Below are 25,831 nucleotides of genomic sequence, written 5' to 3'. Positions count from 1 at the left end.
AAAATTGGTTCATCCAATTTACAAGGTGAGTACTCTATTACATATTCTTACATTTTCATGTGAAATCTTCATGCTAGCTACATGCAGGATGGTTACGAGTCAACGGAGATTTTTTTACTATAATTGCCCAAGTACTGCACGAATGAAGCCGAAGACAATATTCCTGACACTATAGGGAATTATCTTCAGCGCATCAAGTAGATCTTAACACATAACAAATCATTAGTTGGATCATTGCTCTCTGTGTATATGTCGCCAAATTGCATTTTTAACGAAAATACATTGCAACTGAATTGAAAATGATGAAGATGCAAGTGAAGTGGGATAATGTGAAATTTGAAATGCATTACATTTACATATGCAACCAACAAAAAGATTTAAAGGCCCGTGGCAATGCACAGGCCTTCTACTAGTAATGAAGTAAGGTCAAAGTATATCACAGGAGTAGAGCGCACAACTACTCATCGACTCGTGTGAATGTACTAGTGGCTTAGTGGCAGCCAACCCTGCGAGGAATTTTCCCGCCAAAAAAAACCCTGCAGGAATTGTTTATGTAGCTAGGCAGACATCATCAGACAAGAGATTATATTCAGTTGGTGGTTGACGTGAGGCTTAATCTAATCCATGGCCTGTGGTTGAGTTGGTTAGGTGGACAGTGGTATCCCCAACCCACCAGGGTTCAAATCCTGGTGCTCGCATTATTTCTGGATTTATTTCAGGATTTCCGGCGATGCGCTTTCAGTGGGAGGAGACGTTCCCGTCGACGACGAGGCGCCTACGGTGACTTCGTAAATCTTAAGATGATATGCCGGCTCAGTCTTTCGGAGGTGCTCATAGAGGTAGGATGTGCGTGTGTGTGTTCATAGGAGTGACTGTATGCGCGTGTATATGAGCGCTTGTGTCTGTACTGATGCTCAAAAAAAAACAATTGGTGTCGTAATCCTCTTTTTAGGTACTGGACACCCTTAATCTGTGGTCAATATATTATTCCACTAGCGATTGCCATTGGGATTGGGGGAAGATTCTCCAACAACAGCCTGCAAATCAGGGAGGACAGGTTGCCCTTAATCCGGGACTATTATTCTAATTATCATCATACCGAGCATTGTCGAAAATTTCAATGTACCGACAAAACTTTGACCTGTTTCAAATCTGTATCAATTACAAGTCATCATTTGATAGGAAACCCTTGTGCAATTGGAAACTGTTCTAAATGTGTGCATCACATTTGGGACTGCAATCTTTTTATAGTCATGGGGCAAGAGGTATGGCCCAGGCTGAATACACAATCAGTAAGGAAAGAAGCCTCCAAACCTGGCGGAGAGGAGAGACATCAGACATGGGCCTACCTTTCAACCTCTCGCCCGCTGGATGGATATTGTGTCGTTGCTGGGCCATAAGGAATTTAATAGACACAGGCCCACTTGTCCTGATCAAAAGAGAAATGGCCTCCAGGAGAAACCATCATTTGTATATGGCCGAAAGATCCTCCAATGTCAAAAGGGGTGACGTGGTAGAAAAACACACAGTGCAAATTTATGGAGGACTGCAAAATCACTCTCACACAAAATATTAATAGATTAGAGTTTGTACAGTAAAAGTTTGAAACTGCAGAGTAATAAAATTATATTATTTGAGACTGTAACACGGACAAACGTAGAGCAAGTAGATATTAGGTTTTTTTGGGGGGCGGGAAGATGCAAGCTGGTTGGACAAATGATCTAGATTAATTCTGGGCAACTGGGGTCTCGAGTATTGATACCAATGTGTCAATATTGACAGCGAGATTATCATTTAGCTACTGTCGTGGTTACAACTATGGCCTTCCACTGGTTGTTCAAGCAAACCCACAACAAACGTACCCACTCATACTTGTTATGATACCATTGCTTGCGAAATTCAGCTGCGAATGGACCCAGCAGCTTCTTTTCAGGACGGAATTAGACCTTTTAGCGGCTGCTGGCTTTGAGGTAGAAAATCGTTTCCTGTGTGTGTGTGTGTGGGGGGGGGGGGGGGGGGGGGGGGGCTGTAACGTACTTGTGGGTGGCAAACCAACTTTTTACGCTGAATGAGAGAGGGAAGGGAATCGTGTCTGCCCCTGCATTTGCTTGGTCTGTTTTGTGTTAATTAACATGATGATTAGATTAGTATTTGTTAGTTTGTTCTCCTTTTTTGTGCCGAGTGGGAGGAGGGTACCCCGCTTTCAGGTCCCAAGTCCTCTTTTCTCATTGTTTGTCTATCCCCTATCCTGGATAGCAGAGCACTGAAGATAGTCAACTTTGTTGTGCTGCGTGTGCTTTCTGCCTCGCTCATCTGTCCTTTTACTCCCCTAATGGTCCCTGCTGCTGCTAATCCAGTTGCAATAGATAAGGGCGATTAAAATTCTGAAACTAAAATGTTTTAACTTGATGCAACTTTCCTTCTAGTGCCGGTTTGCTCTTCGGTTTCCACGAAAATGAAATAAAAACGTGGTTTTCTCTTCGGTTTCTGCAAAAATAAAATTAAAAATTGGTTTGCTCTTCAGTTTATCACATCACATCAGCTCGTAGTAGAGGCAGCGCGAGAGAAGTGTGAATGTGTCATGATTGTCATGCAGACGCACATGTAATATGAAAAAAGTGGCCTGGTTGGTTGCCTGCTGGTAAAAAAGAAGGAAGAAGAAGAGAAGAGTAAAAAAAGGCAAAAGCTGCTTGAAATGATGCGCACCGCATTCTCCGAGATTCTGAATCGCTCCTTTCCGAGGTTTATGCATGAAGTGGCGCCTTTCCGAGCTGGAATGATTCAGTTTGTCTGTTTGTTTCGGTGCTATGATCAACAGTAGAAGCTACTAATAGCACTAGAATCGCTTCTTGTTGTCTCTGATGGATGGCATTGTTCTTGTATGAAGGAGTACTACTACTCCTGTTTCAGGAAGTCATTTTTCAGCCTCTGAAAGTTATGGCGATGATTTGTTTTAATTCCCGCGCACGCCCATGCGCTGTGGACTGCTCCGTCCGTTTGTTTGGCCGTGCGCGTTGTCGCCAAGGTAAAAATATTTGCGCCCTTTGATCATTTTAGTTGCTCGCATCCACTTAACTTTAGTATTTCCTTCATTTTTATATACAAGGCCACAAACCCAGGGCTGACACCTAATATCTTTCTTGATTTCAGTCCAGATACGTGATAATGATATATAATCAGCAGCGACCCAGGGCTTGGACCAAAATGGCCAGGCAGGTTGCCATCTTTTTCTACATGCATGCAGATGTCCGTGCGTCGCAACAGGAGAAACTAACTCTCACACACCTCTAGCAAATCATCTTTTTATTGCGGGTCCTCTAGCAAGTCATCTGTGTTGCCGCTTCTTCTCTTTGTCATCATCGTCAATGGTGGTCACCTGTCTATCTATTTATGAGAAATGTGATCAATCCCTAGGCGGTGAGCTCGGTCATTACACTCTACCATGTTGATTTCACAAGCCCCTCCTTGCACCAACTTGTAATTGCTCGTGAGTTGCAACTGTCACTTTCATCTTCACGTGGTTGAACATCAATATGTCTTGACATATCAGGTGAAGCATTTTCTTAGGGATAATTAGTTTTATGCCTCTAATTGTGTCCTACTCGGCTGTTTTACCGCTAATTTCTAAAAGCCATCAGTTCTGTCCAAGTCATTTCGCTCCTCTTATGCTTTTGCCCTTGATCGTTTGACCGTCACTTTGAAAACTTCATAACAAATTCATACTAAATCTGAAAATTGCAAATAAGATACTAAAATGTTCAGAAAAACGTCACCTATATGTCAATGTCATTTGCATTCATGATAAAAATGTTGGAAAGTGCCCATCCGAGCTTTAGCTCTTATGATACCACCATGGACAATAAATTCTAATTTTTTTTGGAAAGTTCAAAAAAAACATTGGTGGCAAAGAACGACAAATGTTATAAGTGCTTGCCAAGTTTCATCAGGGAATGACATTCGTGGAACTCATCGCAAAAAAAAAGAAAACAATCAGCATTCCAAAATAGATGTTTTTTTGCCACGACTTCCACAAATGTCATTCCCTGATGAAACTTGGCAAGCACTTTAAACATTTGTCATTCTTTGCCACCAATGTTTTTTTGAACTTTTTAATATTTTATTGTTCATGGTGGTAACATAAGAGCTAAAACTCGAATGGGCACTTTCCAACACTTTTGTCATGAATTCAAATGACATTGACGTATAAGTGATGTTTTTCCGAATATTTCAGTATCTTATTTGCATTTTTTTGATTTAGTACGAATTTGCGATGAAGTTTTCAAAGTGACGGTCAAACGGTTAAAAGGCAAAATCATAGGAGGAGCGAAGTAACTTGGACAGAACCGATGGCTTTTGGAAATTAGGGGTAAACAGCCGAGTGGGACACAATTAGGGGCATAAAACTAATTATGCCATTTTTACCCCAAATTTCGAAAACCCCTCAGTTCTGCCCAAGCAACTTCGCTCCTCTTATGCTTTTACCCTTTGACCTTTTGACCGTTACTTTGTAAACTTCATAGCAACTTCATACTAACACAGGAAAATGCACATAAGATATCAAAATGTTTAGAAAAACATCACCTATATGCGCTTGTCATTTGCATTCATGACAAAGATTTTGAACTCACTATCTTTACATCCAGAGAGAGGAACGACCTAACTACTGGAACGTCGAATCACTTGTGCATAGAAACTTTCTTTGTTCTATTTATACTTTCCCTAGTTCGCCGAAGCTTCGGTTTACAAAGCATCCATCCGTTCTTTTTCGTTGCGAGTTTTTCCTAAACCGGTTTTATGTGTTTTTTTCTCTCTTTTCTGTTTCTTTTCTGTAATCTTTTCCCCTTTTCTTTACTTTTTTCTTTATGATTGTTTTTTATTTCCTTAAAATGCATGAGCAATTTCAAATCTGATGAACTTTTTTTCAAATTTGATGAACTTTTTGTGAAATTGATGAATTCTTTTTAAGATCGATGATCTTTTTTACTAATTTGATGAACTTTTTTCAAATTTGATGATGTTTTTTTTTCATTTTTTTCAAATTCAATGAAGTTTTCTCATGCCTTTCGTTTTTTTCTCAAATTTGTGAACTTTTTTGAAATTTGTGAACATTTTTTAAAAGCCATGAACATTTTTGAATTCAGATTGTTTTTAGTTTTTTTGCGAATTTTTATTTTTTTCATCCGTTTTCAAAATGAATTGTTGACTGCAACTATTCTAGCGCGAGCGCCATTATCCGCAAATGTCGCTTATAACGCCGATTAGGAGCTCCTGGTAGACCATAGACTGTTTATTATCGCAGTTTTGTGAGAGTAGAGCATGAACCATTTCACTTTTATTGCAGCGCATGATGGATAATCAGCAGCAGCAGCTGTACCATCAACAGCGACCCGCGGCCGCTTGTGCAGTTTGGATCACATCAACAATACTGCTGCATGCCGTGACTTGCAAGATCAACGCTCGAGTTAGCACAGTTTGCCAGTTCTACTAACTAGTCGTAGTAGCCTCGTGTGTGTCTCTACTCTTTACAATGCGTGTGAAATGAAGGCACAAGGGTTGGACCAAAATGGTCAGGCAAATTGACACCCGTTCCCAACTGTTACTACAACGGGCGACTTCCTCGTTTCGCTTTCAAGTCAGAGAGGCTATATCGGATCGATTTTGCCATTCATCACTGCTCCCAGTAAGTGACTCAGTACCCCAATCTGTCATGTGTCTAATCCAACCGTCTATGTATGGACTGGTGATGGGAGGCATAAACATCACCATTCCATGGCTATTAGAGCATCTACTACCTGACGCCCCATATCCATCCCAAACGCCCGGCCGGGCTGTCCAGTCACCGCCTAAACCTAAAATTGTCACCCAAACAGACCTGTCAAATCTGGTCAAACATCCGGATTAACCGACACTCTTCATATCCAGTTCATATCTGAGGTGGATATGGGGCGCCCGGGCGCACCCGGACACGCTCGTCACGTAGGACCGACCCACTATGGCTCACCCGACCCCACACATATTGAACATTATCTGCACTCTAGACGAAACCCCAGCCGCATTTTACTCCACTACACTCTCCTCCGCCCACAAGCCCCCATTCGGCTATCCCCGACCTTCTCCACCATTGCAGGCAACGGATCTGTGTCCTACACCTCCCGATCCATTGGCTGGAAGTTCCTCCAACGTGGCCCCAAGGAGGAGATGGCCACCTGCTTTGTGCTCCCCCGCTCCCTGGAGTAGTCCACCAGGCAGCGATCGAACTCCATCTGGCGGGAATTCATTGTATCCGCCAAAATGGTGTATAAATTTGGCCCTAGGGTTGTCGCCGCTGCCTCAAGGGAGGTGGTGCGGTTTGTTTGGTGTCTGAACGCCGTGGTGGATGCGCAACCTCTGCGTTGGCGCCGAGGCGGAGGTGCACAACTGCTTAACGTCGACACAAATATGGTGCGACGTGCCCGCCATGCGAGGCAGCGGGTGTGAGAGTTCGCGACAGTCTTCGCGGCAGACGCCGACGAGGCACAGTCGCTCTCTCCGGGGCCGGATATGGTGCCCGACAACCCCTAGCATCACAACCGCGTAGTGATGGACGTGTTCGCTCAGACCACGACGGATCCACCGGCGATGTGCAGGCACAAGCTCAAATAAGGAAGAGTATGACATGGGAGACGGCGGTGGCTCATGTTCCATGTCCTACTCTACCTCGTCGGCAATCGACCCTCTATTTCGTGGGGCTCAGCCGGCCGTCGGGCATGGACAGAGCCGGACAACCAAAAGGATGGTCACCGGTACAAATTTAGACTAGGTCTATGTTGTATGTAATCATATGGATTTGATGATTTAAAAATAAGTATTTGGTCGTGAAAATAATTTTGTGTGTGTTGTCCAGTCACCGCTCGCAGACGCACCCGGGATCACGGCATGAGGAAAGAGCGTTCCCGGGGATCACAGTATGAGACCCGTTGTCATCACTGATTGTCCGTTGCGCAAAGCCGATTCATTGCAATCGGAGGTGGCCCTGGCAGGTAGGCAGTGTGACCTGGCGGATCCAATAAAATTGGAACAATATAGAGAAGATTAGCATGGCTCCCGCGCAAGGATGACACACACGAAAAAGAAGAAGCCCCAATAGATACAATTTTTTTGCGGGTGCCAGTAGATGCATTTTAGAGGGTAACACGCAATTTGCCACGGAACTCTTCAATTTTAGAGGTAATTTTTATTTTTCTCTCAAGGATTATCATGGCAATTCACATTTCCAGCATACCGGGGAGGCGGTCCAGCCAACGCAGACCTTCGCCGATGCTACTGAGTTGCCCATGTAGCCTGATTCTTTCAGTTTTGGAAGCTTCAATTTGTTTTTTTTCTACCGGTTTATTTTCCATGGTTTATCTTCATGTTCTATTAATATTTTTCAAAATTAATTAGTAAATTTCTAAAATTCTATTAATATTTTTGAAAATTTGGAACATTATTTAAATTCTTGGATTTTTTTTGCAAATTCGTATAATTTTAATCCATGAAGAGTTTTTCATACTCATGAACATTTTAAAATGCAAGATTAAAAAAATGATGACCATTTTAACATATCATGAATAATTAAAGTCATGAACATTTTTTTGAGTTTGCAAATAATTTATTCGTATTAATGAACTGATTTAAAATTTGTGAATATTTTTTAAATCTATGAATATTCTTGGAACGTATCAGTTCCACCTTAGTTAAGAAAGTTGAATTTTTGAGGGCATATATATTTGATCTACACTAGGTCACGCGTATGACAAAGTTTAGTATGGGGGTGAGAGATTTTTAGTTAAGTCTCTTCTTCATACACCTTGCAAAGTTAATCTGGCAACTTGAATGATCATACTTGATGATGAATATAGGTAACTAGAGTTTGTTCCCAAAGCCTAGAAGCCACCTAAAATAAATTTTTGAATAAACCAATTAGAGGCGTCTAACTTGGTTTTGCAGGTTGCATGTTATGTAGTATAGCCTTTGCCATATTGATGAGAACATGTATGAGATGTCTATATGATGTAATATTTAACATGACATGCGAGTAATAGCCATATGATTGTCACTTTGACATGTGTGTCAACGTTATATAATGCAATTTTTATACAGTAGCTATAGAGATAGTGGTGATAAAATATAGATTACATGTGGTGGTGACAACTTTATCAGGCCGTAAGTGAAGTCGAAGAAGAAAAAACTGAAGAAACAAGTCATGCAGAAAAGTTCTGCCACGACAACGTTTTGTGCTGCCACGGCAACAACTATCGAAACTTGTGCCACAACATCATTTTCAAGATGCCACGACAAGGAGTTTTGGCAGGAATCTGTTTTTGCTGAAACTACTGTCACAACACAGTTTTTGGCTGCCACGACAATGCTTTTGGCTGAAATTTTGCTAAAACAAAGAGAACTTCTCTGACGAAAGAGGCTATACCATATCATGCTATTATGCTTATTCCTTATTTTTGTACCCTTTTGATTTGCGCATTAGTCATTTCTATTATGGTGGTCTCTTATTCTGAAATATCACGTAGTTATTCTTCCCTAAACATAGCACCGTCTACAACACATATCTTTTCGGTGTCCGCGATGTCCGCATGTGTACGAACAATCAGACAGGTGTAAGGCGGGTGAAGGCCAGACGTCACAATGAGATCACATGATTGTATTGACGTTCAAGATAGAAACATCCTAATTAAGCTCGGAAGACGCTCGTCAAAGATGAAAAAGAGTCACATTCGGCGGCCGGTGGCGGGGAGGGTAATTCCGGTGCCTCCGCTCTGGTTAGTAGTTTAGGTTAGGGTATTCTCCACGCAGGTGTGGCGCTCGGGCGGATTGCGGTGATTCTTCTTTGAGTTTATTTTCGGAATCTGATCCTCCTCGACTTCGTCCATTTGGATGTAGTCGACGAAACACTGTTATAGATTCCTGTCATCTCCTTGGGCTGTGAGGTTAATTAGGGTGTCTAGTTGCGTGGCGAGATTCTGATGTTTGGTGCTTCAGATCTTTTCGAGGGTTCAACGACGACGACTACGACTCCAGGGCGTTGGTCCTTAGGGGCACGCGCACGAAGACTTTCCGGTGTCAACGAGAAGGTCAAGCCGGCGCCAATAAGGGGGCGCCGATCGCGGCACGTCAGTGGCTCATTCTCGGAACTCGCTATAATTTTAATTATGTCTGAGCTGTTTTGCACTTCCGGTGAACTTTGATAATAGATCTGGACCATTTTCGCAAAAAAATGTTTTTTTTTTATTTTCCATTAAACAAGCCTAGCTAAAGGTTTAGGGCCCGCAAGTCAGGGACACGTGCGATGGTGGTTGGTGAGGTACAGCGCGGCTTGGCGGCAGCCTGACACGGTGAGGTAGTGCGGTGGTGGGCCGGCAAGGGGCGGCGCGGGGTGATGCGGTGAGGGAGGGGAGAGGTGAGGCGAGCCGCGAGCGGCGCTAGTGTGATGGAGACGCGGTGCTGCGTGGTGAAGCAAGGGTCTCTCCCGTGAAAGTTCAGGCGGTTTCCTGTCCATGAAATTATACAGGAAGAGTCATATTCCCGTAGATGCGAGGGAGGTTGCAGTGAAGTAAACACGATCTCGTAAAACAAAATCAGGTTTACGAGAGTTGTTGGAGGGCTAATTTTGGTTCAACATCCATTAATGGTAGTCTTTTTTTACGGATATAGTAGAGTTATTGGAGTTGCTTTTAGCAACAACAAAAAACTTCGCTCATTCAAGGGCAAAGAGAGGTTCCATCTTTTTCTCACCCGAAGGACCTAGTCCTGCCCAGAGTTTACTTGCAAACGACAACAAAGCTACTACTCTTTATTACTTCTTCGAACAAAAGGTCAATTTGATAGGAGTCATCCTTTGCAACTTTCAACGCATAATTCTTGTGGGTAATAGCATAAATTCGACACAAGGCAACAGTAGAGCTGAACTTTTTTATTATAGACGCACAGCCCGCCTGGTAAATTGATCTTATCATTATCCATGCCGTCGGTGATTTGACCTATAAAAAAATATATAGACAAATGATTGACATTAGTATGATTTCGTGTTGATTAACAAAGAAGCACCAGATGGCACAAGAACGGAAAAAACGCAGTTGCATTCACTAAAAAAATACCAACTTCCAGCATAAACAGAAAAATTAAATCATTACGTGAGTATAATTGACCAGTGCATGCACATACTTGTAACGACAGATTACCTGAAGTAGAGTTCTGAATCGAACGCTTACATTGTGTCGTAGTAGCAAGGCATACAAGAAGTAGAGAAAACAGGACTGGCGCGGTCATGTACTTGTCCATCTAGATAATGTAATGCAACTGTGATGCTTCTTTGTGGTTATTAATAGGATTGAGATTGACAGGGAAATATGTGTTCTAAGCAAAACTGCAAGATGATTTGCCCATCCACAGATGCACGATCCTATATATATAGAGATTGCTCAGGCTGGATTTTCATAAACCTTTCAATAGATTGGAAAGGTTTTCAAAATACGTTGGCAAAAAATGATTGCAATTAGGAGTGGGTAAATATTCTCCAAAAATAGCCTTCTATCGTTATTTTTATGCTAGTTTATCTCCCTTTTTGGAACCGATTTCCAAAATAGGGTGGCGAAAATGAATGCAGGTCGTCAAGTTATTATTAGCTAGATTTTATCACCTTGTAATTTTAGACATGTTTCCAAATTATACTTTTTCTTGAAACGGTGGCAAATTGCAATATGAAGGATTATCTATCATTATTGGGAGTTCAAGATTCCGGCTGCTTGCATCCACGGAGTGCAATACATGTGTAGATGATCAGACATGAGCTTTTTTTTTTTGAACACAATACAAAGCAGATGCTCACATACACTCACCAAATCATACGGTAGTGAAGCGGGCAGGCGAGCGATGCGCCGTTAGCATACAAATATTGTTATGACCCCCCTTTTTAAGGCAGTCTAGCCACACTTGATCTAGGGTCTATATATTATTCTACTAATGATTGCCATTTGGATTGGGAGAATATTCCATTACAATAGCCTACAATAAGGGAGGGCTACCTTTCCACAGCTACTTGCCCTTCATCCTGGCCTACCATTTTTCTCGTGAATATGTTCAATACAATTGTGCATCATTTGACTTGAGACCTAAACATTTGATTCCAGGAAGAAATGTTGCGGTAACAAAAACATCCAAAAGCCACATAACAGGCCTAGACTGAATAAACAAGAAATCAAGGATCCAAGTGTCACGGACAGGACATACATCAGAAATGGGCCTACTTATGGATATCACCCTAGTAAAAATGGTAGTGAGGCTGCGGGGCCCAAATGATTCGGTTAACACACGCCAACCTACCCATACTTTTTTTTTATCAAAAGAGAAATGGGCACCAAAGGTTTGATCAAAAGAGATTGGCAAGCTCGGTTTCTTTAGGTTCTTTGGGAGGTCTGAGGTGTAAGACCAGCCCTGTTGCCATGACCTAATCATCTGTGGCATTGGAAGCTGGAAATATCCTGATTTTGGATGAGGCCAGATGATTGCTTCACCATAGTCCGGCATCAGGCCATTCTCCCTCCGCGGCCAGAGACCAAAGTGCAGAGCCATTCGCAAGAAACAATCGCGTGAAGTGACAAAGCGGGCGAGATGCAAAACCCTATTTGGCGTGATGTGGTGAAGCTGACAATCGTAGTAATGAAGGATCCCATGGACGAAATGGTGAAGGGGGAGAGAGATACCGCAACAAAGAAAGGAGGTATGGATGACCTTGTGCCAGCTTGCCGATTTTGAAATATTTGCAGTCCGCTTTGCGTTGAGACATAGGAGGACAAGGCGGCCAGGCAGAAATGCTTGGGCAACCATATCTTACAGATGGGAAAAGGCAATCCTAGAAATCGACCAACTCCCCATACCTCTTGGCAAGGCGACCGTGTCGACGAACGAAGAAGAACTGAAGCTCATAGAGCTCTCCGCCATGGCATCTCCCCGGTCCCCGATGTTGTGTCACTCCCGCTCGCCATCATAGCCACCTATAGCACCAGATCTCAGTTTCCCGGCCTGTAGCAATGGAGGAAGCGTGGTCTAATTAGAGGGATAAGGTACACAGCCCACATTTTCCTCCTCCTCAGTTTATAAATACGAGTGTGGAACACGAAACAATGGCACATCCCCCAAGGCTTGCATCGAAAATAGGATGTCACGTTGAGCTCTGGTGCGGGAAACAAGGACAAGACACTCGCTGTTGCTCGTCCCGAGACGTGGCTTGGCAAGGAAGACCTCTTCAGAGATCTCCGATGACCATGATCCAACTCATTTCACTGCTAGGGAAAAGTCTAGGAGCAGCACGGGTTTTAGGTATAGCAGTAGCGCGGGACCCGCGCTACTGATACGACGCTGCATCTAACCTGTAGCAGCAGCGCGTGTTTGCCCGCGCTACTGCTATACAAGCGAAGCAGCAGCGAGCAGTATAAAAGCACGCTACTGCTAATAGCTCTAGCACACTTTATTAGGCTGCGCTACTGCTAGATTTCGGCTGAGGGCCGAACTTGGAGCCCTAGGGAGCCTTGCTCTCTTTGCTCCTGGAGTCCGGAAGGTCGCCTTGAGGCACCTCCGGGACTATCTCCCCCCAGTTCGGTGCCCCTTGAGACAATACCTCGACATTGTCCGTAGGGCGAGGAGAGGAGGCGGATGGAAGTGGATCGCTATCCAGATTCGACGAGTCCAAGGAACCGTCCGACGAGTATACGTTGATACGGGCTCGGGGCGGACTGCATGATCATATTCGACGTTAGGAGAAGCAGTGCAACAAAAGTATGCTATGAGTTACTCTGGTATTCGAATACTTAATACTTCGCCAGGGGCTTGGCCCTGAGTAACCACTCGTCTTCGTCGTCGGCGGCGGTGGTGGAACTGTCCGGAAGGAGAGTCCTTCCCTTCTTGGACCCTTTGGCCTCCCCGGTTGGGGCGGACTTCCTTTTCTTGTCTCCCCCGGCTGGAGGGGGAGATTCTTCATCTTCCTCTTCCTCGTTTTCACAGGAGGAGTGTGTCTCGGAGTTATCGGACGATTAGTCTGATACCACCTGGCGCCGGGAACTCTTTTGGGTTCCCGTGGCCTTCTTCTTGGTCTTCTCCGGCACCTCATAAGGAGCCGGAGTCCGCATCTCCGTCAGGAGAGCATCTGCAGGGTCTTCGGGCGGAGGGACCGGACAGTTAATCTGCTCCGATGTCTCCACCCAGTCCTGTCAAAGGCATGGGAGCTCAGACCCCGCACATGGTTAAGCTATGGGAAATAAATACCCTACCAGATGTACAAACCTTACGGATTCGCAGGGCGCTTCGCGCTTAGCCCGCGATCCTTGGTAAGAGAAGGGGGGACCTCGGCGCCCTTGAACAGCACCTTCCAGACGTCCTTATGCGTCGTGTCGAAGAGCTCGCATAGAGTCTGGTGCTGGGCCGGGTCGAACTCCCGTAAGTTGAAAGCCCGTTGTTGACACGGGAGGATCCGGCGGAAGAGCATGACCTGGACTATGTTGACAACTTAAGTTTCTTGCTTATCATGTTCCGGAAATACTTCTGGAGTCCGTCAAGCTCTACCGATGAGCCCCAGGACAGGCCCTTCTCCTTCCAGGAAATGAGCCGTGTGGGGTGTTGGAGAACGTTGCAGAAAACAAAAAATTTCCTACGGTTTCACCAAGATCCATCTAGGAGTTCATCTAGCAACGAGTGATTGGATGCATCTACGTACCTTGTAGATCGCGAGCGGAAGCGTTCAAAGAACGGGGATGATGTAGTCGAACACGACGTGATTCAAATCACCGATGATCAAGCACCGAACGGACGGTGCCTCCGCGTTCAACACACGTACGGAACGGATGACGTCTCCTCCTTTCTTGATCCAGCAAGGGGGAAGGAGAGGTTGATGAAGATCCAGCAACACGACGGTGTGGTGGTGGATGCAGGGCGTCACAGTAGCAGGGCTTCGCCTATACTGCAAGAGAGAGACGTAACGGGGAGAGAGGAAGCACCAAAGGCTGAGGTATGAAGTCCTCCCTCTCCTCAACTATATATGGGAGGGCCAAGGGGGGGGTGCGCAGCCTAGGAGATCCAATCTCCTAGGTGCGGCTGCCAAGGGGAGGTTTCCCTCCCCCCCAAGGCACCTAGGGGTGCCTTCCACCACTTGGACTCTTCCTTGGTGGAAACCCTAGGCGCATGGGCCTATAGGGGTGGCGCCCCAGCCCACTATGGGCTGGGTTCCCTCCTATTTCAGCCCATGGGGCCCTCCGGGATAGGTGGCCCCACCCGGTGGGCCCCCGGGACCCCTCCGGTGGTCCCGGTACAATACCGATAACCCCGAAACTTGTCCCGATGGCCGAAACAGCACTTCCTATATATAATTCTTTACCTCCGGACTATTCCGGAACTCCTCGTGACGTCCGGGATCTCATCCGGGACTCCGAACAACATTCGGGTTACTGCATACACATATCTTCATAACCCTAGCGTCACCGAACCTTAAGTGTGTAGACCCTACGGGTTCGGGAGACAAGTAGACATGACCGAGACGACTCTCCGGTCAATAACCAACAGCGGGATCTGGATACCCATGATGGCTCCCACATGCTCCACGATGATCTCATCGGATGAACCACAATGTCGAGGATTAATCAACCCCGTATACAATTCCCTTTGTCAATCGGTATGTTACTTGCTCGAGACTCGATCGTCGGTATCCCAATACCTTGTTCAATCTCGTTACCGGCAAGTCACTTTACTCGTACCGTAATGCATGATCCCGTGATCAACCACTTGGTCACCTTGAGCTCATAATGATGATGCATTACCGAGTGGGCCCAGTGATACCTCTCCGTTATCCGGAGTGACAAATCCCAGTCTCGATCCGTGTCAACCCAACAGACACTTTCGGAGATACCCGTAGTGCACCTTTATAGTCACCCAGTTACGTTGTGACGTTTGATACACCCAAAGCACTCTTACGGTATCCGGGAGTTACACGATCTCATGGTCAAAGGAAAAGATACTTGACATTGGAAAAGCTCTAGCAAACAAACTACACGATCTTGTGCTATGCTTAGGATTAGGTCTTGTCCATCACATCATTCTCCTAATGATGTGATCCCGTTATCAATGACATCCAATGTCCATAGCCAGGAAACCATGACTATCTGTTGATCAACGAGCTAGTCAACTAGAGGCTTACTAGGGACATATTATGGTCTATGTATTCACACGTGTATTTACGATTTCCGGATAATACAGTTATAGCATAAATAAAGACAATTATCATGAACAAAGGAATATAATAATAATGCTTTTATTATTGCCTCTAAGGCATATTTCCAACAGTCTCCCACTTGCACTAGAGTCAATAATCTAGTTACATTGTGATGAATCGAACATCCATGGAATTCTGGTGTTGATCATGTTTTGCCCTAGGGAGAGGTTTAGTCAACGGATCTGCTATATTCAGGTCCGTATGTACTTTACAAATCTCTATGTCTCCATCTTGAACATTTTCACGAATGGAGTTGAAGCGACGCTTGATGTGCCTTGTCTTCTTGTGAAACCTGGGCTCCTTGGCAAGTGCAATAGCTCCAGTGTTGTCACAAAAGAGTTTGATTGGCCCCGACGCATTGGGTATGACTCCTAGGTCGGTGATGAACTCCTTCACCCATATAGCTTCATGTGCTGCCTCCGAGGCTGCCATGTACTCCGCTTCACATGTAGATCCCGCCACGACGCTCTGTTTGCAGCTGCACCAGCTCACTGCTCCACCATTCAACATATACACGTATCCGGTTTGTGACTTAGAGTCATCCAGATCTGTGTCGAAGCTAGCGTCGACGTAACCCTTTACGACGAGCTCTTCGTCACCTCCATAAACGAGAAACATTTCCTTAGTCCTTTTCAGGTACTTCAGGATATTCTTGACCGCTGTCCAGTGTTCCTTGCCGGGATTACTTTGGTACCTTCCTACCAAACTTACGGCAAGGTTTACATCAGGTCTGGTACACAGCATGGCATACATAATAGAACCTATGGCTGAGGCATAGGGGATGACACTCATCTCTTCTATATCTTCTGCCGTGGTCGGACATTGAGCTGAGCTCAATTTCACACCTTGTAACACAGGTAAGAACCCCTTCTTAGAATGATCCATATTGAACTTCTTCAATATCTTATCAAGGTATGTGCTTTGTGAAAGACCTATGAGGCGTCTCGATCTATCTCTATAAATCTTGATGCCTAATATATAAGCAGCTTCTCCAAGGTCCTTCATTGAAAAACTCTTATTCAAGTAGGCCTTGATGCTGTCCAAGAGTTCTATATCATTTCCCATCAAAAGTATGTCATCTACATATAGTATAAGAAATGCTACAGAGCTCCCACTCACTTTCTTGTAAACGCAGGCTTCTCCATAAGTCTGCGTAAACCCAAACGCTTTGATCATCTCATCAAAGCGAATGTTCCAACTCCGAGATGCTTGCACCAGCCCATAAATTGAGCGTTGGAGCTTGCACACCTTGTTAGCATTCTTAGGATCGACAAAACCTTCCGGCTGCATCATATACAATTCTTCCTTAAGGAAACCATTAAGGAATGCTGTTTTGACGTCCATTTGCCATATTTCATAATCATAGAATGCGGCAATTGCTAACATGATTCGGACGGACTTTAGCTTCGCTACCGGTGAGAAAGTCTCATCGTAGTCAACCCCTTGAACTTGTCGATAACCCTTAGCGACAAGCCGAGCTTTATAGATGGTCACATTACCATCCGCGTCTGTCTTCTTCTTAAAGATCCATTTATTTTCTATGGCTCGCCGTTCAACGGGCAAGTCAGTCAAAGTCCATACTTCGTTTTCATACATGGATCCTATCTCGGATTTCATGGCTTCTAGCCATTTGTTGGAATCCGGTCCCGGCATCGCCTCTTCATAGTTCGAAGGTTCACCGTTGTCTAACAACATGATTTCCAAGACAGGGTTGCCGTACCACTCTGGTGCGGAACGTGTCCTTGTGGACCTTCGAATTTCAGTAGGAGCTTGATCAGAAGTATCTTGATCATCATGAATAACTTCCTCTCTAGTCGGTGCAGGCACCTCAGGAACATTTTCTTGAGTTGCGCCATTTACCGGTTCAAGAGGCAATACTTCATCAAGTTCTACTTTCCTCCCACTTACTTCTTTCGAGAGAAACTCTTTCTCTAGAAAGGATCCATTCCTGGCAACAAAGATCTTGCCTTCGGATCTGAGGTAGAAGGTATACCCATAAGTTTCTTTAGGGTATCCTATGAAGACGCATTTTCCGACTTGGGTTCGAGCTTTTCAGGTTGAAGTTTCTTGACATAAGCATCGCATCCCCAAACTTTTAGAAACGACAGCTTAGGTTTCTTCCCAAACCATAATTCATACGGTGTCGTCTCAACGGATTTCGACGGAGCCCTATTTAAAGTGAATGCGGCAGTCTCTAAAGCATACCCCCAAAAGGATAGCGGTAAATCGGCAAGAGACATCATAGATCGCACCATATCTAATAGAGTGCGATTACGACGTTCGGACACACCGTTACGCTGAGGTGTTCCAGGCGGCGTGAGTTGTGAAACTATTCCACATTTTCTTAAGTGTGTGCCAAATTCGTGACTCAAGTATTCTCCTCCATGATCTGATCGTAGAAACTTGATTTTCCTGTCACGTTGATTCTCAACCTCACTCTGAAATTCCTTGAATTTTTCAAAGGTTTCAGACTTGTGTTTCATTAAGTAGACATACCCATATCTACTCAAGTCATCAGTGAGGGTGAGAACATAACGATAGCCACCGCGAGCCTCAACACTCATTGGACCGCACACATCAGTATGTATGATTTCCAATAAGTTGGTTGCTCGCTCCATTGTTCCTGAGAACGGAGTCTTGGTCATTTTTCCCATGAGGCATGGTTCGCACGTGTCAAATGATTCATAATCAAGAGACTCTAAAAGTCCATCTGCATGGAGCTTCTTCATGCGTTTGACACCTATGTGACCAAGGCGGCAGTGCCACAAGTATGTGGGACTATCATTATCAACCTTACATCTTTTGGTACTCACACTATGAACATGTGTAGTAATACGCTCGAGATTCATTAAGAATAAACCATTGACTATCGGAGCATGACCATAAAACATATCTCTCATATAAATAGAACAACCATTATTCTCGGATTTAAATGAGTAGCCATCTCGTATTAAACGAGATCCTGATACAATGTTCATGCTCAAACATGGTACTAAATAACAATTATTGAGGTTTATAACTAATCCCGTAGGTAAATGTAGAGGTAGCGTGCCGACGGCGATCACATCGACCTTGGAACCATTCTCGACGCGCATCGTCACCTCGTCCTTCACCAGTTTCCGTTTATTCCGCAGCTCCTGTGGTGAGTTACAAATATGAGCAACGGCACCGGTATCAAATACCCAGGAGTTACTACGAGTACTGGTAAGGTACACATCAATTACATGTATATCAAATATACCTTTGGTGTTGCCGGCCTTCTTGTCCGCTAAGTATTTGGGGCAGTTCCGCTTCCAGTGACCCTTCCCTTTGCAATAAAAGCACTCTGTCTCAGGCTTGGGTCCATTCTTTGACTTCTTCCCGACAGCTTGCTTGCCGGGCGCAGCAACTTCCTTGCCGTCCTTCTTGAAGTTCTTTTTACCCTTGCCCTTCTTGAACTTAGTGGTTTTATTCATCGTCAACACTTGATGTTCCTTCTTGACTTCTACCTCTGCTGATTTCAGCATAGCAAATACTTCAGGAATGGTCTTTTCCATCCCCTGCATATTGAAGTTCATCACAAAGCTCTTGTAGCTTGGTGGAAGCGACTGGAGGATTCTGTCAATGACCGCGTCATCCGGGAGATTAACTCCCAGCTGAGTCAAGCGGTTATGTAACCCAGACATAGTGAGTATGTGCTCACTAACAGAACTATTTTCCTCCATCTTACAGCTGAAGAACTTATCGGAGACTTCATATCTCTCGACCCGGGCATGAGCTTGAAAAACCATTTTTAGCTCTTCGAACATCTCATATGCTCCATGTCTCTCAAAACGCTTTTGGAGCCCTGGCTCTAAGCTGTAAAGCATGCCGCACTGAACGAGGGAGTAGTCATCAGTACGTGTCTGCCAAGCGTTCATAGCGTCTTGGTTCTGTGGGACGGGTGGATCACCTAGCGGTGCTTGTAGGACATAATCTTTCTTGGCAGCTATGAGGATGATCCTCAGGTTCCGGACCCAGTCCGTATAGTTGCTGCCATCGTCTTTCAGCTTGGTTTTCTCTAGGAACGCGTTGAAATTGAATACAACGTTGGCCATTTGATCTACAGGACATATTGTAAAGATTTTAGACTAAGTTCATGATAATTAAGTTCATCTAATCAAACTATTAATGAACTCCCACTCAGATTAGACATCACTCTAGTCATCTAAGTGTTACACGATCCAAGTCGACTAAGCCGTGTCCGATTAACACGTGAGACGGACTAGTCATCGTCGGTGAACATCTCCATGTTGATCGTATCTTCCATACAACTCGTGTTCGACCTTTCGGTCTCTGTGTTCCGAGGCCATGTCTTCACATGCTAGGCTCGTCAAGTTAACCCTAAGTGTTTTTGCATGTGTAAATCTTGCTTACACCCGTTGTATGTGAACGAAAGGATCTATCACACCCGATTAACATGTGATGCTTCGAAGCGACGAACTGTAGCAACGGTGCACAATTAGGGGAGAACACTTCTTGAAATTGTTGTAAGGGATCATCTTATTCACTACCGTCGTTCTAAGTAAACAAGATGCAAAACATGATAAACATCACATGCAATCAAATAATAATAGTGACATGATATGGCCAATATCACATAGCTCCTTTGATCTCCATCTTGGGGCTCCATGATCATCCTTGTCACCGTCATACTCATCGACATGTAAGTCATGATTCCTATTACAAGAACATGATCAATCTCATACATCACATATATCATTCATCACATCCTTTTGGCCATATCACATCACATAGCATACCCTGCAAAAACAAGTTAGACGTCCTCTAATTGTTGTTTGCATGTTTTACGTGGCTGCTATGGGTTTCTAGCAAGAACGTTTCTTACCTACGCAAAGACCACAACGTGATATGCCAATTGCTATTTACCCTTCATAAGGACCCTTTTCATCGAATCCGATCCGACTAAAGTAGGAGAGACAGACACCCGCTAGCCACCTTATGCAACTAGTGCATGTCAGTCGGTGGAACCTGTCTCATGTAAGAGTACGTGTAAGGTCGGTCCAGGCCGCTTCATCCCACGATGCCGCCGAATCAAGATAAGACTAGTAACGGCAAGCATATTGAACAAAATCAACGCCCACAACTACTTTGTGTTCTACTCGTGCAAGAGAACTACGCATAGACCTAGCTCATGATGCCACTGTTGGAGAACGTTGCAGAAAACAAAAATTTTCCTACAGTTTCACCAAGATCCATCTAGGAGTTCATCTAGCAACGAGTGATTGGATGCATCTACGTACCTTGTAGATCGCGAGCGGAAGCGTTCAAAGAACGGGGATGATGTAGTCGAACACGACGTGATTCAAATCACCGATGATCAAGCACCGAACGGACGGTGCCTCCGCGTTCAACACACGTACGGAACGGATGACGTCTCCTCCTTTCTTGATCCAGCAAGGGGGAAGGAGAGGTTGATGAAGATCCAGCAACACGACGGTGTGGTGGTGGATGCAGGGCGTCACAGTAGAGGGCTTCGCCTATACTACGAGAGAGAGACGTAACGGGGAGAGAGGAAGCACCAAAGGCTGAGGTATGAAGTCCTCCCTCTCCTCAACTATATATGGGAGGGCCAAGGGGGGGGTGCGCAGCCTAGGAGATCCAATCTCCTAGGTGCGGCTGCCAAGGGGAGGTTTCCCTCCCCCCCAAGGCACCTAGGGGTGCCTTCCACCACTTGGACTCTTCCTTGGTGGAAACCCTAGGCGCATGGGCCTATAGGGGTGGCGCCCCAGCCCACTATGGGCTGGGTTCCCTCCTATTTCAGCCCATGGGGCCCTCCGGGATAGGTGGCCCCACCCGGTGGGCCCCCGGGACCCCTCCGGTGGTCCCGGTACAATACCGATAACCCCGAAACTTGTCCCGATGGCCGAAACAGCACTTCCTATATATAATTCTTTACCTCCGGACTATTCCGGAACTCCTCGTGACGTCCGGGATCTCATCCGGGACTCCGAACAACATTCGGGTTACTGCATACACATATCTTCATAACCCTAGCGTCACCGAACCTTAAGTGTGTAGACCCTACGGGTTCGGGAGACAAGTAGACATGACCGAGACGACTCTCCGGTCAATAACCAACAGCGGGATCTGGATACCCATGATGGCTCCCACATGCTCCACGATGATCTCATCGGATGAACCACGATGTCGAGGATTAATCAACCCCGTATACAATTCCCTTTGTCAATCGGTATGTTACTTGCCCGAGACTCGATCGTCGGTATCCCAATACCTTGTTCAATCTCGTTACCGGCAAGTCACTTTACTCGTACCGTAATGCATGATCCCGTGATCAACCACTTGGTCACCTTGAGCTCATAATGATGATGCATTACCGAGTGGGCCCAGTGATACCTCTCCGTTATCCGGAGTGACAAATCCCAGTCTCGATCCGTGTCAACCCAACAGACACTTTTGGAGATACCCGTAGTGCACCTTTATAGTCACCCAGTTACGTTGTGACGTTTGATACACCCAAAGCACTCTTACGGTATCCGGGAGTTACACGATCTCATGGTCAAAGGAAAAGATACTTGACATTGGAAAAGCTCTAGCAAACGAACTACATGATCTTGTGCTATGCTTAGGATTAGGTCTTTTCCATCACATCATTCTCCTAATGATGTGATCCCGTTATCAATGACATCCAATGTCCATAGCCAGGAAACCATGACTATCTGTTGATCAACGAGCTAGTCAACTAGAGGCTTACTAGGGACATATTATGGTCTATGTATTCACACGTGTATTTACGATTTCCGGATAATACAGTTATAGCATGAATAAAGACAATTATCATGAACAAAGAAATATAATAATAATGCTTTTATTATTGCCTCTAGGGCATATTTCCAACATGGGGATTCCGGATAGAAACTCGAGGGCCGCCACCCAGTTGGTGTCGCGCGGATCGGTGATGTAGAACCATCCCGATTGACACCCCTTTATGGTCTCCACGAAGGAGCCCTCGAGCCATGTAATGTTGGGCATTTTTCCCACCATGGCTCTACCGCATTCCGCTTGTTGGCCGCCTACTACCTTCATCTTGATATTGAAGGTCTTCAGCCACAGGCCGAAGTGGGGCCGGATGCGGAGGAATGCCTCGCACACGACGATGAACGCCGAGATGTTGAGGATGAAATTCGGGGCCAGATCATGAAAGTCCAGCCCGTAATAGAACATAAGGCCGTGGACGAATGGATGGAGGGGAAACCCTAGTACGCGGACGAAGTGGGGGAGGAAAACCACCCTTTCGCGAGGTTCCGGGGTAGGGACGATCTGCCCCACGGCTGGCAGCCGGTGCGCGATATCCGTGGCTAAGTATCCGGCCCCACGTAGTTTTTTGATGTGTCCCTCCATGACGGAGGAGACCATCCACTTGCCTCCTGCTCCAGACATGTTTGGAGAGAGTTGAGGAGAAGGATGTGGACTTGGGCGCTGGAGCTCGAGTGCGCGAGAATGGATGAGCAAGGAGGGAAGAAGGCGTGGGTTGAAAAAGGTGAAACCTTATCCCTTTATAAGGACGGACGAAACTATGCGCCCCCACAAACTTGGTAAAACTCGCTTATCCCCCAAGCGCCGTAATTGATGGCACGGTTGGGTTACCCACGTCCGTATTGATGGGAATACCGTAATAAGGGGACACGATCTCTGCTTCGACAAGACGTGCCATGGAAAGCGCCTCGCGAAACACGCTGAGATAGGTTGTGAAAAACGATTCGAATAAAGACCTGGCTGTGGTGTGATGCCACGCTACGGGGTACGTCAGCAGATTAGATTTGTGGAAATATTATTCTCTCTACGGTGGTATGTGGAACTTGTTTTGCAGAGCCGGACACGATCCTCGTGTTCAAAATCTTCTATGAAGTATATGGAGGAGGAACCCGCCTTGCAATGCCGAAGACAATCTGCGCGCCGGACTCATCGTCATTGAAGCCTGGTTTAGGGGCTACCGAGGGAGTCCTGGATTGGGGGGTATCCGGACAGCCGGACTATATCCTTTGGCCGGACTGTTGGACTATGAAGATACAAGATTGAAGACTTCGTCCCGTGTCCGGTTGGGACTCTCCTTGGCGTGGAAGGCAAGCTTGGCAATACGGATATATAGATCTCCTTCCTTGTAAGCGACTCTGTGTAACCCTAGCCCCCTCCCGCGTCTATATAAACCGGAGGGTTCAGTCCATAGGACAACATACAATCATACCATAGGCTAGCTTCTAGGGTTTAGCCTCTCTCATCTCGTGGTAGATCTACTCTTGTACTACTCATATTATCAAGAATAATCAAGCAGGACGTAGGGTTTCACGTCCATCAAGAGGGCCCGAACCTGGGTAAAACATCGTGTCCCCTGCCTCCTGTTACCATCCACCTTAGTCGCACAGTTCGGGACCCCCTACCCGAGATCCGCCGGTTTTGACACCGACAGCGGGCCCGAAGATGAGCCTGTGTCACGGTTGCGCCTGTGAGAGCTCTAGTATTCCTGCAGACCAGTTTCGACATTGATGGCCTTGTTCACCAAGGTGGCGAAATCAGTAAAGTCATACACTAGAAGTGCGAGCTTGATGTCAGCTTGAAGGCCGTCACGGAACTTCTCTTGTCTGCGTGCATCAGTTGCAATGTCCTCTTCAGCATAGCGAGACAAGTCCAGAAACTCCCGCTGATAAGCTTCAACAGTTTTGTTGCCTTGGGTGAGGTTGCGGAACTCACGCTTCTTACGGTCCATGACTCCCTGAGGAATGAAGCGAGCACGGAAAGCAGCTTGGAAGTCTGGCCAGGTGATGATTGTTCCAACTGGCAGAGTACGCCTGTGACTGTCCCACCATTGAGCAGCGGGTCCCATCAAGAAGAAGGAAGCAAAGATGACGTAGCTGGCAGGGGCTACATCAGCAGACTCCATCTCATAGGTGATGTCACGGAGCCAGTCATCAGCATCCAGAGGCTGAGTTGAGCTGCGATACACAGTTGGGTTGAGGCGCATGAAATCCTGCAGTGTCACTTGGGCTGGCTGCTAGTTCATATTGGGGCAAGGAAACTGAGCCATCATATTTTCCATGAATTGGCGGTTCAGCTCTAACTGTTGGATCATACCAGCCATGTACTCAGGCGGTGGTGGGGCATGGCCACCACGACTACGACCACCTGGTCTAACCATCCTGCCATTATATAACAGGGGTAGTTCAGCATTGAGAATTTGCAAGGGCAAAAATCATTCATGATGAAACATGCATAATGAAAGGAACACGATAGATACTACATAGTAGTTGGCATATCTTACAGAAGAGATCATGCATAGAGTTCGGTACACAGAGTTCAGTACACAAACTAAGAACATGATAGGCGGCACGCAGGCTCGCGGTGAATGCATCTAACACTAACAAGCAAGCCTACATCAGTCCTAGGAGGAACTGTGGAGGTAGGTGTAGCCTGACAGCTGGTAGTGACGAGAAGGGAAGTCCTCCACGCGAGTAGCCTGGGGTCCGCGGATACTCTGGTGCGGAACCCGACACGCAGGTGGCAGGAGAGGACCAAGTGCGGGAGAGTAGCCTCCCACATCTGGCCAGCCGACACCCTGGGGCATCACGGTCCTGTCAGGGTAGATCGCAGAACATGACAGATCACCAGATCGGACAGAGGGGTGCAATAGCGTCAGAGCATGGTACAGGTGCCGACGGGTGGTGTACAACTCGTGGCGAAGAGCTCGGTTAGCTCTATCCAGCCCATCAGCATGCAGAACCAGGTTCTGATGGTAGAAGGGCTCTCGGGTGACAGTGGAGTAGGCAGCAGTGTAGTATCCCTCCACACCAACATCGGATGCGATAGCAATGTGCCTGAAGGGGGAGGTGTCCAACTCCCGGCACTCTCCATGAAGACGTGTCAGAGCAGCATAAGCAGCATCATGGACCGCCATGTCGATAGTCACTCCAACACCATGAGCAGTGTGCAGCACGGTAGTGGAGTCATACTCCCGAGAGTAGAGGTGGACGATGGCACGGTACTGCTCCTGGTTAAAGTCCTAGTACTCCTCGTAGACGGTGTACTCAGGGTGCCAGCGATAACCCCGATAGGTCATCATCTCAACCAACACAGCAGGTGATCCTGAGGCACCAACGGCCGTCGTGTGGCGCACGACCTGTCTCGTGGGTTCCATCTGAAAACAAAGTTGTTTTCACAGGAGTCAAATGACAATGTGGATAATGTTCAAATACTACTCTAAAGAATAACTAGGGCTTATCCAACTTTGGGGTGAACGTGGTCACCGGATCCTAATGTTAGAGTTAGTAAAATCGTTTAACCCAAGTAGGAGAGAGTTCAGAGTCCAGAGTAAGGATCGAGGAGTAAAAGATCCTAATACCACCAAAATGGCGACGTGGGCTCGTAAGGCACACAACCATGTTAGTAAAAGTTTTTGTAATGTTTAGACTCAACTTCGGCCAAGGAGTGTGGAAGGGGGATTCCTACAGGCAGTCGGCTCTGATACCAACTTGTGACGCCCCCGATTCA

The 25,831-nt window shown here is 46.0% G+C and overlaps 1 non-coding gene across 1 annotated transcript; it reads left to right on the top strand.

Moving 5' to 3' along the window:
- The first annotated feature begins 7,024 nt into the window (after positions 1–7,024).
- LOC125517693 (U6 spliceosomal RNA) lies at positions 7,025–7,128 on the top strand. The gene has a single exon (XR_007287740.2). It is a non-coding gene; the product is annotated as a U6 spliceosomal RNA (small nuclear RNA).
- The last annotated feature ends 18,703 nt before the right edge of the window (positions 7,129–25,831 follow it).

Source organism: Triticum urartu, chromosome 6A (genome assembly GCF_056163025.1).
Source record: "Triticum urartu cultivar PI428250 chromosome 6A, HENAU_Tu73, whole genome shotgun sequence".
Classification (NCBI taxonomy): Eukaryota; Viridiplantae; Streptophyta; class Magnoliopsida; order Poales; family Poaceae; genus Triticum; species Triticum urartu.
This window is presented reverse-complemented; position numbering and strand designations above follow the sequence as displayed.